General features: G+C 47.2%; 2 non-coding genes across 2 annotated transcripts; one reads left to right on the forward strand and one right to left on the reverse strand.

The window, feature by feature from the left end:
- Positions 1 to 7,817: 7,817 nt before the first annotated feature.
- On the reverse strand, positions 7,818 to 7,889 carry trnaw-cca (transfer RNA tryptophan (anticodon CCA)). The gene has a single exon. It is a non-coding gene; the product is annotated as a tRNA-Trp (tRNA).
- A 3,986-nt stretch (positions 7,890 to 11,875) lies between these two features.
- On the forward strand, positions 11,876 to 11,965 carry trnap-cgg (transfer RNA proline (anticodon CGG)). Its single transcript is given in 2 exon segments — positions 11,876 to 11,911; positions 11,930 to 11,965. It is a non-coding gene; the product is annotated as a tRNA-Pro (tRNA).
- Positions 11,966 to 15,208: the final 3,243 nt, after the last annotated feature.

Here is a 15,208-nt window from a genome sequence, read left to right on the forward strand (position 1 = left end):
TACACTTAAACGAACATAACATAGGTGGCAGTTCCCGTAGTTTGCCAGATGCCTGCTGATCACATAATACCCAGCACACAGAAACCTGAAATCCCTCATGCAACCAGATAGGCTGAGGTGTGTTTAGAGGAAAACTTCATTCAAATCTAATCTAATCTAATCTTCAACTAAATGCGTGTACATATATATATCAATATGCCAATCCTTTCATTGCGGCTCAGTTCCATGAGAAACTACACTTTTAATTGTGAACATGAGGCAAAAAGCAATCATTTTCCTGGGTGAAAACTGCATACGTGCCAAACTGAGGGAATACACAAGGAAAATACCTAAAAGAGAGATAGAAAGTATTTGAGCATCTTTGCAGAATCTGTTCCCTCCCTGGATTCACTCCAGTTGCTACAAGTAAACCTCCCTGGGGGTCAGGCAGCCCTGCATCGGGAAGCACTGGGATGGTCCACTACGACCAGTTTACATGGAGAATACATCTCCACATTAAGCAGCCTCGAGGCAAGCTTCCCTTTCCTTCCACTTAAAGTTCAAGACCCCTGAAAGCGAAATTCCCCAGGTAAGGTTGGAAGAATTTCTTCCAGGTGTTCACTAATCATTTCTATGAGCACTTTGTTAAAGTTTGAATATTGCGAGTTTTGAAAATTAGTGATTCTGAGCGAAATCACAGTTCGAAAAACAGAATGTGGGAATTTAGACAGAGTTTATTTTTGCACATCGACGATATGTCTGTACAACAGCATATGACACGACAGCAGTGAAGATCTTTTGACCTCATTCTCAAACGTGCCTGCCACACGCCAGATGAAAAGCTGAATATTTCTCTGGAAAAACTGCCGAGCAATGCAGGAGAATGACACAACGCGTGCGTGTTGGGACCATAATCCAAAAGAAACAACATTCTCCCCTATTCATTCAACGTCGTCTTGAGTAGCTTTCCCGTAAAACGGCGCTCTGTTCTGCACCTCGCCTTCTCATCCGCTTCCCAAAAAAGCTGCGTCTCTGAACTTGATTTGTGCAAAAATGCCCCATTTATTTTCTCAAAAAGCACCGTCGTGAAACGAGGTTGGGCTGCCTGGAGAACGAATGGGGCAGAAAACAGGCAAGTGAAATGGTGTCGAGCCAGCAGAGCGAAGGTGGGCCGCATGGCGTCTATTCAGAGTGAAATCACAGTTAGACGAACAGAATGTGGGAAGTTAGAAATAGTTTATATTTACACAGCCTCCATACGTCTGCGGTCCAACGCTTCCATGCCGATCAGATATCCCACCCCAATCTAGTCCCGCCAGCCAGCACCCGGCCCATATCCCTCCAAACCCTTCCTATTCATATATCCATCCAAACGCCTCTTAAATGTTGCAATTGTACCAGCCTCCGCCACGTTCTCTGGCAGCTCATTCCATGCACGCACCACCCTCTGCGTGAAAAAGTTGCCCCTTAGGTCTCTTTTATATCTTTTCCCTCTCACCCGAAATCGATGCCCTCTAGTTCTTGACTCTCCGACCCCAGGGAAAAGACTTTGCCTATTTATCCTATCCATGCCCCTCATAATTTTGTAAACCTCCATAAAGTCACCCTTCAGCCTCCGACGTTCCAGAGAAAACAGCTCCAGCCTGTTCAATGTCAACTATACTTCACTCTGAGCAAGACTCCGCTGGTTCAAGAGGTAGAGCGGGGCCGCAGGCAGCTCGGTGGTGTGGCTCGTTGGTCTAGGGGTATGGTTCTTGCTTTGGGTCTTCGTCGACGCAGATGTGCGAGAGATCACGGGTTCAAATCCCGGACGAGCCCGCGTTTCGTGGCTCGTGCAAAAGTGGCTGCTTAATTTTCTCAAAAAGCACCTTCGTTAAACGAGGTTGGGCTCCCTGGCGTACCAATGGGACAGAAAGCAGCGAAGTGAAATGATTGGCGATACCGTTGAATAGGTTGACGTGAGTGGTGCAGTGTTTGAGGGCTGTCAGCGATGAGGGTCGATTGGAAATTTGGGACAGCTCTCTTCGGAGAACAGAAGTTTCAAAATCTGGCCCGATTGAAGCTTTCCAAGTCATGCGACGTCGAGACAGAGAAAGTAATGTAGTCAAAATGCTCCCACGCCTGAAAGGATCGGCAGTGTTTTAAAGTCATGAGGAAATAAACCAAAAGTGACATTAGGAAGAATGCTTTCGTACAGGGAGTGGTGGTTGGGGTCAGTAAATCCCTAACTGACACTGACAAAGAGGCAGATGCATTAGACGCAAACGGGAATTCGGTGGTCATGTTTAAAGTAACAATGTGCAGAATTACATGGAGAAGGCAAGAGAATGATACGAATAGAGACCCACGTTCACTTACTGTGTCGACCCAGCAGAGCGAAGCTGGGACGCAGGGCGTCTATTCAGAGTGAAATCACAGTTCGACCAACAGAATGTGGGAAGTTAGAAAAAGTTTATATTTACACAGCCTCCATACGTCTGCGCAACACGAAATAAGACGACAACAGTGGAGATCTTTGACATCAGTCTCGAACGTGCATGCCACGCGCCCGACGAAAGGCTGAATGGACCTGTGGAAGAAGCCGCGTTGCGTAGGAGCAGAGTGGCGCAGCGGGAGCGTGCTGGGCCCATAACTCAGAGGTCGATGGATCGAAACCATCCTCTGCTATTGTTCACTGTCTCCTTGAGCGACTTTCCTTTGTGATAGCACTCTGTTCGGCATTCAGACTTCCCGAGTGTCTGAATGCCCCGTATCATACCGATTCTGTCGCGAAACTCACACCGTTCAAGTCACGTGCTTTTGGAGGTCTGAGTGGTCTTCTCCTGTTCTTCGTCGGTTTGCTATGAACTGAATCGCAAACCCACTTCTCTGAGATGCCAATGAGCTGATAAAGTTGAAACGCATACCTTGTGGTTTCGTGCCTTCCCTGCAGTAGTGCACCACGCCGGTTCCGACGTGTATGACAAGACGATCCGCATGTCAGAAACCGCATCCCGGGGACAGAATGACAAGCAGATGTTCTGGAAACTCTTTGCTGCTTGCAATTCTTGGAGCAAAGTGGAATGTATTTCACACTGAGCAAGTTTCAGCTGGTTCAGAGTCTCCAGTGTACATTGCTCTCTTTCCCGCCAAGTCAGAGAGAGAGAACAATAGGAGGGACAAAGGAGTGAATAACGATCAGTGTGGGAGGGTGAATAGCTGTTAATGGAGACCGTTAGTGGCTAACAATAAGTAGTGTGTCGTAGCAGACTATGTGATAACAAGGGCTCGTATGTGTGTGGTAGGGGTCAAGGACATGGGGGATTTCAGGCCGTAAAGTCATGCAACTCGATCTTGAAGACCGGAGGGCTGTAGGGTTTTGAAGTGGAATATGAGGCGTTGTTCTTCCATCTGGAGCTGAGCTTTGCTGGAACACTGCTACAAGCCTGAGACAGAGATGTTGGCCAGGGAACAGGGTGGCGTGTTAAAGTGGCAGGAAAGCAGAAGCTCAGGACCTTTATTTGCGGGCAGAACCGAGATGTTCTGCGAAGCAGTCACCCAGTTTATACTTCATGCTCTGTTGGGGAAACGACACTATGAGCAGCGAATGCAGTAGACTAGGTTGCGGCAAATGTGCAGGTAAAGTGCTGCTTCACCTGGAAGGTATGTTCGAGCCTGGAAGGATATTCAGGAGGGAGCGGGTAAATTGTGCTTCTGAGTGACGTCACGGTTCGTAAAAACAGAATGTGGCAATTTAGACAGAGTTGATATTTGCCTGCCGGCGATATGTCTGCCGGTGCGTGATGGGAGCATAACCCAGAAGGGAAACCACCTTTCCTATTCACTCAATGTCGTCTTTAGCAGCTTTCCCGTATAACGGAGCACTGTTGTGCATCTCGCCTTCTCATCTGCTTCCCAAAAAACCTCGACGTAAATATTTCACATTGATATACTGGCCCAATGTGCACAGTTGAGATGACACACTCGTGGAGGTCTGCGGGGTCTTCTCCTGTTCTCTGTACCCTATGTTGAGGAGGGCAATACTTGTCACTGGTCACTCCGGTGTCAGAGAAAAGTTTAGAAAGAAAACGGTTTAATTTTCTGCCAGTAGAGAGGGCCCGGTTCCTGGGGACGGGCAAACGGCAGCAGAGAGACAGAATGAGAAGCAGCTGTTCATAGAGTCATAGAGATGTACAGCGTGGAAACAGACCCTTCGGTCCAACCCATCCATGCCGATCAGATATCCCACCCCAATCTAGTCCCGCCAGCCAGCACCCGGCCCATATCCCTCCAAACCCTTCCTATTCATATATCCATCCAAACGCCTCTTAAATGTTGCAATTGTACCAGCCTCCGCCACGTTCTCTGGCAGCTCATTCCATGCACGCACCACCCTCTGCGTAAAAGGTTGCCCCTTAGGTCTCTTTTATATCTTTTCCCTCTCACCCGAAATCGATGCCCTCTAGTTCTTGACTCTCCGACCCCAGGGAAAAGACTTTGCCTATTAATCCTATCCATGCCCCTCATAATTTTGTAAACCTCCATAAAGTCACCCTTCAGCCTCCGACGTTCCAGAGAAAACAGCTCCAGCCTGTTCAATGTCAACTATACTTCACTCTGAGCAAGACTCAGCTGGTTCAAGATGTAGAGCGGGGCCGCAGGCAGCTCAGCGGTGTGGCTCGTTGGTCTAGGGGTATGATTCTCGCTTTGGGTCTTCGTCGACGCAGATGTGCGAGAGATCCCGGGTTCAAATGCCGGACGAGCCCGCGTTTCGTGGCTCGTGCAAAAGTGGCTGTTAATTTTCTCAAAAAGCACCTTCGTTAAACGAGGTTGGGCTCCCTGGCGTACCAATCGGACAGAAAGCAGCGAAGTGAAATGATTGGAGATAGCGTTGAATCGGTTGACGTGAGTGGTGCGGTGTTTGAGGGCTGTCAGCGATGAGGGTCGATTGGAAATTTGGGACAGCTCTCTTCGGAGAACAGAAATTTGAAATCTGGCCCGATTGAAGCTTGCGAAGTCGAGACAGAGAAAGTAATGTAGTCAAAATGCTCCCACGCCTGAAAGATTCGGCAGAGTTTTAAAGTCATGAGGAAATAAACCAAAAGTGACATTAGGAAGAACGTGTTTGGGGTCAGTAAATCCCTAACTGACACTGACAAAGAGGCAGATTCATTAGACGCGAACGGGAATTCCGTGGTCATGTTTAAAGTAACAATGTGCAGAATTACATGGAGAAAGCAAGAGAATGATACGAATAGAGACCCACGTTTACTTACTGTGTCGACCCAAGCAGAGCGAAGCTGGGCCGCACGGCGTCTATTCAGAGTGAAATCACAGTTTGACCAACAGAATGTGGGAAGTTAGAAAAAGTTTATATTTACACAGCCTCCATACGTCTGCGCAACACCATATAAGGCGACAGCAGTGGAGATCTTTGACATCAGTCTCGAACGTGCATGCCACGCGCCAAACGAAAGGCTGAGGGGGGCTGTGGAAAACGATGCTGTGCTTGGGAGCCGAGTAGTGCAGCGGGAGCGTGCTGGGCCCATAACTCAGAGGTCGATGGATCGAAACCATCCTCTGCTATTGTTCAGTGTCTCCTGGAGCGACCTTCCTTTGTGATGATATCCTGTCCAGCGTCTTGCCTTTCAAACGACTTCCTGAATGTCTCTCCTGGCGCTCTATTCTTTTCCTTGCCATGTCATTTGCTTCCCAAAACTTAGAGTATCTGTGCTGGATATGTCACATCGAAACACAAGTCAAACACAGTTGCGCTGGCACCCTTGTGGAGCTCTGAGTTGTCTTGTGTTCTCTGTCGGTGTGTCCTGATCTCGTGTGAAACCTCTTCTCTCAGATGGCAATGAACCGGTGAAGTTGAAACACATGACTTGCTGTTTTTGTCCATTTCCTGCAGTAAAGAAACCAACAGCCGTGTAATAAAAGACTTTCTGCAGGATTGCTGTGTCAAGACAAATTCTGAACACCAAGCAGGCTGCACAAAAATGCACTCATATCAATTTACCTGAGGGAAGAGTCTCCGGTGTCCATTTCTCTCTGTCCCGACAGCATAGCATCTTTCTATCTCTCCGTTAACAAGACCTTTGGAACAAGTTCAAAGTTGCCCATTTCCTACGCATAACTGTAACTGACTTATCCTGCATCACGTAATAGTGTGAGACAGCAGAAGAGTGAATGGGCTCTGCCTTCCACCAGCACAGCTTGCAAGTAGAAACGAAATCCTTCAATTATCCACCAGTGGAGAGAGCCCGGTCCCTGGGGACGGGACAAACAGCAGCGTCCGAGGAGCAGGGAGACAGATTGAGAAGCAGATGTTCTTGAAACTCTTCCTTACTTGCAATTCTGTGAGCAATGCACAATGTATTTCGTACTGAGCAAGTCTCAGCTGCTTCCGGAGGTGGCTGCACCCATGGCTGGTGGCTCGTTAGTCTGGGATATGATTCTAGCTTTGGGTCTTCGAGCATATGCAGCCGTGTGAGAATTCCCAGGTTCCAATCCCAGGCGAACCATCATTCCTTAAATTGACCTGAGCAAAAATACCTGATGAATTTTCTCAAAAAGCCGCTTCGTTAAATAAGATCGGACTGCCTGAATTAGGGACGGCGCAGAGCTGCCATTGCAGTGAACACGGCGAAGGGAAACACTTGTTCAAAGTGAGACCAAATATTGCAGATTTTTCGCCCGGGCAATCCGAGTCTGAATGAATCCTCCACCTGTATTACGCTCAATTCTGAGCGTGACACTTCAGGAAGCGGGGAAGTGATGTGTTTGCAGACGGCGCTGAACAGGTTAACGTGAATGGTACCGTCCTGAGGAATGTCAGCAATGAAGGGAGATTGGAAAGTTTGGGGCAGCTCTCGTTGGAGAACAGAGGGCTGAAAGCTGGTCTGATTGAAGTTTTCCACGTCATGAGGGTTTTAGACAGAGGAAATAATGCAGTGAAAATGCTCCCAGGCCTGAAAGGATCGAGAATGATTTGGCAGAGATTTAAAGTCATCAGGAAAATAAGTAAAAGTGACATTAGGAAGACCGTTTTCGCACAGGGAGTGGGGTCAGAAAGTCGCAGTCTGACAGTGACAAAGAGGCAGATTCAATGGACACAAAAGGGAATTCGGTGGGCATCTTCAATGTGACAATATGCAGATTTACAGGGAGAAGGCGACAAAATGAGACACTTATTTACATATTGTGTTGAGCCTGGTGAAGGTGAAACACATCAGTTGCGGTGTGTCCCATGCGCAGGAGGCCCTGCAGTAATTCCCCACGCTGTTTCACACAGCAGCATCCTCTCTGTGAATTACACTTGGCAAAAAAATCGATTGAACCAAATCAGTGTCCGCCACTGGATTTTACTGACACCGTTTATAAAATTCAGGCTCACCGTTAATGTGGAGAGAGGCCGTCAGACCAGAGTTTCTGCTTCTCCTGTTGAATAAAGATAATTTTAACTGTGTCCAGTGAAAGAAAGGATTTGCAGTTGGTGGGAAACATTTCTATCTGAACTCGCTAACACTCTCCTGATAGATTGAAACATAAAGCTGGGAGTCTCTGGATTATGTTGTAAAACTATCGGTATTACGTTATTCACACCGCGCTGTCACCAACTGAACGAAGCGGCTGCCGAGAGGGAGACGGCTGTGTTTAAATCCCGTGATGAACTGGGGGAGCTGAGCATTTACCCAGACAATGGGCACACCACCTCCCTGACACAGTGTTCACAAATCAAACTGACAGCAAAGCTTCACGTGTGATCGAAAATTTCCGCAAAGAAGATTTGGCTCAACAGATATCCCGAGTGAAGTACTCCTTTCTTGATTTGAAATGTAAGAAGTTGACAACAGTGAGCCTGACGTGATTCGAACACGCAACCTTCTGATCTGGAGTCAGACGCGCTACCGTTGCGCCACAAACTCACAAATCGCCCATGCCGTCTATTCATGCTTAAGGGAAGCGATCGCACTGCAATGATTTTACCTTGTGAGTAACAACGGAGATCAACAGTTCATGGGTGTTCTGTCTCTGCCCCCTCTCCTTCTGTCTCTCGAAGTAAGTTCCAACTCTATCTCAATAAAAAGGTGAAAGAACTGTGGATGCTGCATATCTGAAACAAAAAACAGAAGTTGCCGGTGACCCTTCCCCAGAACTGATGGTGATTGGGAAAACGTTGGTTTATATGCAGGAGATATTGTGGGAGGAAGGCGGATGCAGTAAATGATAGATCAGGACAGAGCCCAAAGCGAGGGAAGAACTGTTGGACAGGAAAGGGAGTTGATAACGATCTGCGTGGGAGGGTGAATGGAGACTGTTCGTGGCTAAGAATAGGTAGTGTGTAATGACAGACTATGTGATAACAAGGCTTGGTGTGTGTGGAAGGGACGAGGATACTATGCATTTCAGGCCCGAGAATTATTGAATTCGATATTGGGACCGGGATGTATGGTCCCCAAGTGTAATATTCGGTGCTCTTCGTTCTGCTGGTGCTGAGCTTCGCTGGAACACTACAGCAAACCTGAGACAGAGATGTTGGCCAGGAACAGGGTGGGGTGTGGAATTGGCAGGCAACTGGAAGCTCAGGGTCTTTTTTGTAGGTAGAACGTAGATGTTCTGTGCAGCAGTCACCCAGTTTATGCTTCGTTTTCCCCAATGTAGTTGAGACCACATTATGAGCAGCAACTGCAGTCGACTGGGTTGTGGGAAGTGCAGGTCAAGTGCTGCTTCGCCTGGAAGGTAAGTTTGGACCCTTGGATAGAGAGGAGGGAGCAGGTAAATGGGCTGGTGTCACACATTCGGCAGTTGCAGGGGAAAGTGCCATTGGACTATTGGGATGGGAATGGGGTTAGGCTTGGTGGGAATGAAGGAAGAGTGGACCCAAGGTATAACTCCTGCCCATTTTCCTATCTGCCAAATAGAGGAATTTGTTAAGTGTGTACAAGGACATTTTCTAATTAACAATGTGGATGTACATACTGGCGAGGGTGCAAAACCTAAGGGTAAACCATAATTCTATTATCTTTAGAACAGTGATCGAAAATAATATATCAGATCTAAAAGTTGTAGTTCTAAATTGGAGGAAGACTCAGGTATTAGGCAAGATCTTTCAAAAGCTGATTGGGGGCAGATGTTCGCAGGTTAAAGGACTGCTGGAAAATGGGAAGCCTTCAAATATGAGATAACAAGAGTTCAGACACAGTATATTCCTGATTCGGAGATGCCGGTGTTGGACTGGGGAGTACAAAGTTAAAAAATCACACCACACCAGGTTATAGTCCAACAGGTTTACTTGGAAGCACACTAGCTTTCTGAGCGACGCTCGTTCATCTGAGTATATTCCTGTTCGGGTGAAAGGAAAGGCTGGTAGGTTGGGGAATGCTGGAAGACTAGAGAAAATGAGATTTTGGTTAAGATAAAGAAGGATGTATATATCAGATATCGGCAGAGAGATCGAGTGAATCCTTAGAGTATAAAGGCAGTACGAGCATACTTAAGAGGGAAATCATGAGGGCAAAAAAGGGGACATGAGATAGCTTTGGCAAATAGTCATGGATAACCCAAAGGATTTTTATAAATACATTAAGGACAAAAGGATAACAAGGGAGAGAATAGGGCCCGTCAAAGATCAGCAAGGCGGTCTTTGTGTGGAGCTGCAGTAGATGGGGGGCGGGTGGGGTAGGGGTGGTGGGGGGGGGGGGGGGGGGGGCGAGATACTGAACGGATATTGTGCATTAGCGTTTACTGTGGAGAAGGGCATGGAAGATATAGAATGTGAGAAAGTAGATGGTGACATGTTGAAAAAATGCCCATATTACAGATGAGAAATTGCTGGATATCTTGATATGCATAAAAGTGGATAAATCCCAAGGACCTGATCAGGAGTACCCTAGAACTCTGTGGGAAACTGGGGAAGTGATTGCTCGGCCTCTTACTGAGATATTTGTATCATCAATAGTCACAGGTGAGGTGCCAGAAGGCTAGAGGGTGGCTAACGTGGTGCCACTATTTAAGAAAGGTGGTAAGGAAAAGCCAGGGAACTATAGACCAGTGAACCTGACATCCGTGATGGGCAAGGTTTTGGAGAGAATCCTAAGAGACAGGATTTACATGTATTTCGAAAGGCAAGAATTGATTAGGGATAGTCAGCATGGCTTTATGCTTGGGAAATCATGTCTCATGAACATGATTGGGTTTTTTGAAGAAGTAACAAAGTGGATTGATGAGGGCAGAGCGATGGACGTGATCTATATGGACTTCAGGAAGGCGATCATCAAGGTTCCTCATGGGAGACTGGTGAGCAAGGTTTAATCTCGTGGCATGCAGGGACAACTAGCCATTTGGATACAGAACTGGCTAGAAGGCAGAAGACAGAGGGTGGTGATGGAGGTTGCTTTGCAGACTGAAGGCCTGTGACCAATGGTGTGTCACAAGGATTGATGCTGGGCCCGCTACTTTTTGTCATTTATATAAATGATTTGTATGTAAACGGAGGAGGTATAGTTAGCAAGTTTGTAGATGACACCAAAATTGGAGGTGTAGTGGACAGTAAAGAAGGTTACCTCAGATCACAACAGAACCTTGATCAGATGGGACAATGGGCTGAGGAATGGCAGTTGGAGGTTAATGTAGATAAATATGAGGTGCTGCATTTTGGAAAATCAAATCAGAGCAGGACTTTTACACTTAATGGTAAGTTCCTTGGAAGTGTTGCTGAACAAAGAGACCTTGGAGTTCAGGTTGATAGTTCCTTAGAAGTAGAGACGCAGGCAGATTGGATAGTAAAGAAGGCGTTTGGTGTGCTTTCCTTTGTTGGTCAGATCATCGAGGATAGATGTTGGGAGCTCATGTTGCCAATGTACAGAACATTGGTCAGGCCACGTTTGGAATATTGCATGTAATTTTGGTCTGCTTCCTATCGGAAAGATATTGTGAAACTAGAAAATGTGTAGAAAAGATTTACAGGGATGTTGCCAGGGTTGGAGATTGGAGGGTAGGAAGGTTTTATGGGGATTTGGGCCAAGTGCTGGCAAATGGGACTAGATTAGGTTAGGATATCTGGGCTGCATGGATGAGCTGGACCGAAGGGTCTGTTTCCGTGCTGTACATCTGTGTCACTCTGTGAGACTCCATGGGATTCTCTGCCCAAGAGAGCAGTTGAGACAGCTTCATGAAGTTTATTGAAGACGCAGTTGGATCGGTTTTTGCATGGGAGGGGAATTAAGAGTAGTCGGGATAATCCAGGTTGGTGGAGCTGTGTTCTTAATGAATGACGGAGCAGGCTTGACCAAATGGTCCACTCCTGCTTCCGTTACTTTGAATCTGTAACACTGCATTTCCCGCGGCCGGAGTTTTCCCACGGCACAAGGAGGTTTTCTATAGTATATTTAAACCCCTTGCTTTGCTTGAACTCAAACTGCATTGACTTGGAGGAGAGTGGGATTTGCAAAGTGTCCTCCCCTCCACACGTGCCTTAACTGCAGGACAGCTGTCCGGCCCGCCCTCCATTGTTGACGTCACAATGCGGATGCAGCCCTGTCAGTTTCAGAGTGAAACTCCCTCCCTCTGGGCAACATCTGGGAGCAAAGCAATGTCTCCCCCTTTCCATATACCATCCTCCAGCAGCGAGGGGGAAGGGGAGGTAGGGGTGGGTGAAACACTGTTCACTTGTAGCAACTGGAGTGAATCCAGGGAGGGAGCAGACACTCCAAAGGTGCTCAAATACTTTCTATCTCTCTTAAAGCTATTTTCCTTGTGTATTCCCTCAGTTTGGCACGTATACAGATTGCACCCTAGAAAAGGATTGCTCCTTTCCTCATGTTCACAACTAAAAGGTTAGATTCTCAAGGAACTGAGCAGCATTTAAGGGATTAGCACATTGCTCAAAAAATGGAGGACTACCTGGGCCTGTGGCTCGTTGGTCTAGGGGTATGATTCTCGCTTCGGGCCTTCTGGTGCGTGGGCATGCGAGAGATCCCGGGTTCAAATCCCGGACGAGCCCTTGTTTCTTACACTGCCTTGTGCAAAAACGGCCAGTCAATACTTTCAAAAAGCAGCTTATGAACGCGGCAAGGGCAGCACTTATTCAAAGAGAATACGTGCGTTACTTCCCACAGAGGGTGGTGGGCGTTTGGAACGCGTTGCCAGCAGACGTAGCAGAGGCAGGCACGGGAGATTCATTTAAAATGCGTCTGGGTAAATGCATGAGTGGGTGGGGAGTAGAGGGATACAGATGCTGAGGAATTGACGGACAGGTTTAGACAGTACATTTGGATCGGCTCAAGCTTGAAGGGCCTGTTCCTGAGCTGTAAACTTTCTTTGTTCTATATGGTGTATATCTGATGTTGTTGACTGTTGTAAAAGTTTCTTTGTAATTATTATTCACCTTCTGATGTAGTAATGGAGTTACGTTCTTTTTTTGTCATAATTTTTTATTTAATAGGTAAGCAGGAAGTCATTCAGCAATTTTACTGCCTTACTTTTCTCAAGCAGCCTTAACATTTCATTTTCATATCCTTGATTCAGCTCCATTTCCAGCATCTTTGTAGGCAGTTTGTTCCATGTTATTGTCACTGAAATGAAGTTTTCCTCCATGCACAGCTAAGCCGATCTGGCTGCATGAGGGTTTTCAGGTTTCTGTGGCCTGGATAATGTGTGATCAGCAGACATCTCGCAATCTACAGGAATTGCCACCAATGTTCTGTTCATTAACTGTACTGACAGTGATCACTTGTTTTGTGATTTTTCTTTGCAAGAAGACGTGCAGAAAGAAATCTGAAAACAAATGATACATCAACTTCTGACAGAGCCACTTGATTCATTGGGACTTGAATATCAGCAGCCATTCCAATCAAGAAGGCATGTTTGCTTTTGTTTGTTTGAGAGATTTTGGACAGTCCTGTGGCAGGAACAATACTGAGACACCGAGTGAGGGAGATTCAGTGCGCTGACTGTGAAAAGTGCTTCAAACCATTTACTCAGCTTGGAGGAATCAAAGTCTCACCCCTCAATGTGAGAAAGACTATGCACCCGTTCTGTTTGTAATTTCAATCCCAGAGCAACACAAGGAAAGCTCCCTCCAAAGGGGAAACGTTGGAAATGTGGGGTCTGTGGGAATGGATTCCCTTCCCCATCCTTGCTGGAAACCCACAGACGCATTCACACCGGGTCAGGCCATTCACCTGCTCAGTGTGTCGGAAGGGCTTCAGTCGGATCTGCCATCTGCAGACGCATGAGTGAGTCCACAAGGGAGAGAAGCCATTCACGTGCCCCATGTGCGGGAGGGGTTTCACTCAGTCAGCTGCACTGCTGACCCACCAGCGGGTCCACCTGGAGAGAGGCCGTTCACCTGCTGTAAGTGCCGGAAGCGATTCACCTGCTCCTCCCACCTGCGGAGGCACCAGTGAGTTCACGCGCCATCACAGCGGGGTTGAAGGAGCGATGGCCGAGTGCCAAGTGCTTATGCACGAAACGTCGATTCTCCTGCTCCTTGGATGCTGCCGGACCTGCTGTGCTTTTCCAACACCACACTCTCGACTCTGATCTCCAGCATCTGCATTTTTCACTTTCTCCTCGAGGGCAAGATTGGACTTGTCTTTTATTCACTCATTCACTCCTTACAGCCTGTCCTTTGTTGTGGCCTAACTGTACATACATCAATGCAAGTTTCAGAAAGATTTGTGCAGCTTTTTTTTGAAAAAAAAACATTCTTCCCGACTGTAACGAAGTTTCTGAATATTTGGTTTTAGTTATTCTCAATTTTAAAAATCAGCTATTTCTCACATGCCGTGTTTCCCAGATAAAGTCATCACTATCCATTCTCTCTCTTCCCTGAGAAAAACTTCATACAGCGATCAAAGAGGGCTGAGGCACGAGAAAGGACGATTGTGGGGGTGGGGGTGTGGGTGAAGGGGTCGCTGGTGGTGGCGGAGAAGGGAGGAAAATGGACAGGGGAACAGACTGGGGTTCAGAGGTTTGGGGGAGAGAATAGAGGGTGCAGTATGAGGAGAGAGAATAGGCAGGGGACAGTGGATGGGGAGAAAATGGACAGGGGGGCAGAATGTGAAGAGAGAGACAGCACAAATGCCACCTTCTCCAGGACTCGTGTCAGTGTCCCACGAACTGGAACCCACTCCTCCCACATTTCTCAAAAGACGCGTGGCTAAGGCAGTGGAACCATATCATCTCTACAGGCCATTCGCACCGACCTTCCCAACAGCATCCCACTGAGACTCACTCGTTTAGGCTACAGCCCTGCAGTTGCCCATGGCTATTTCCTGACGAAGGGTTTTGCCCGAAACGTCGAGTCTACTGCTCCTCGGATGCTCCCTGACCTGCTGTGCTTTTCCAGCACCACACTCTCGACCCTAATCTCCAGCATCTGCAGTCCTCACTTTCGCCCAGTAAGGGGTGAATGTTCTATTCCTAGTCTTTTAGATCTTTTAAAATCTTTCCCCCACACCCTAAACCTTTACCCTCTAGTTTTGGAATACCTCTTACCTAGGGAAAAGACAGAAACGTTGAGCAGACAGACAAAATGCAAAAGAAATAAAATCATAATTTTCCAGCATTTGGACGCTTAATATTTGTCATGATCGGGAGGTGCCCGTGTTGGACTAAGGTGTACGAAGTTAAAACTCACACAACACCAGGTTACAGTCCAATCGGCTTGTTTGGAAGCACTAGCTTTCGGAGCGCTGCTACTTCATCAGGTGGTTGTGGAATATAAGATGGTAAGATCATAAATTCTGTGTCTTACGATGTTATACTCTACAATCAGCTGATGAAGGCGCAGGGCTCCGAAAGCTAGTGCCTCCAAATAAGTCTGTTGGACTATCACCATGTGCTTTGTGATTTTTAACTTTAAAATTTGAAACAAATTCCTGCACACTGAGCATGCTCCATGGTGTCAGCAAGCACTGCGCATACTCTTGGGTGTCCACAGAAACGGCGAGCGAGCTCCTTTCCATGGAGCAATGGAGAACCTTGGAGGACCGGAAGGAGTCTGGTCCTCCTGCCAATCAGAGCCGGCCATTGTGGAAATGCGGAGGTTGGACCATGAACTCTGAAGCTGCTGCTGTTCTTTTCTCTCTGCATAAGGTTAAACTTCACCCCAGACTGTAACTTCCTTCCTCTGTCTAACATTTGTGAGTACAACAGTGTTTTTCTCACCACTTTTTCATTCTGGGGTTCAAGAGTGAACCGAGGGAGGGGCCAGACTCTGGAAAAGTTGATCCAGGACTGT

The sequence above is a fragment of the Chiloscyllium plagiosum genome, unplaced genomic scaffold, assembly GCF_037043375.1.
Source record: "Chiloscyllium plagiosum isolate Xiang-an unplaced genomic scaffold, Cpla_swu_hap1 HiC_scaffold_27, whole genome shotgun sequence".
Lineage (NCBI taxonomy): Eukaryota > Metazoa > Chordata > Chondrichthyes > Orectolobiformes > Hemiscylliidae > Chiloscyllium > Chiloscyllium plagiosum.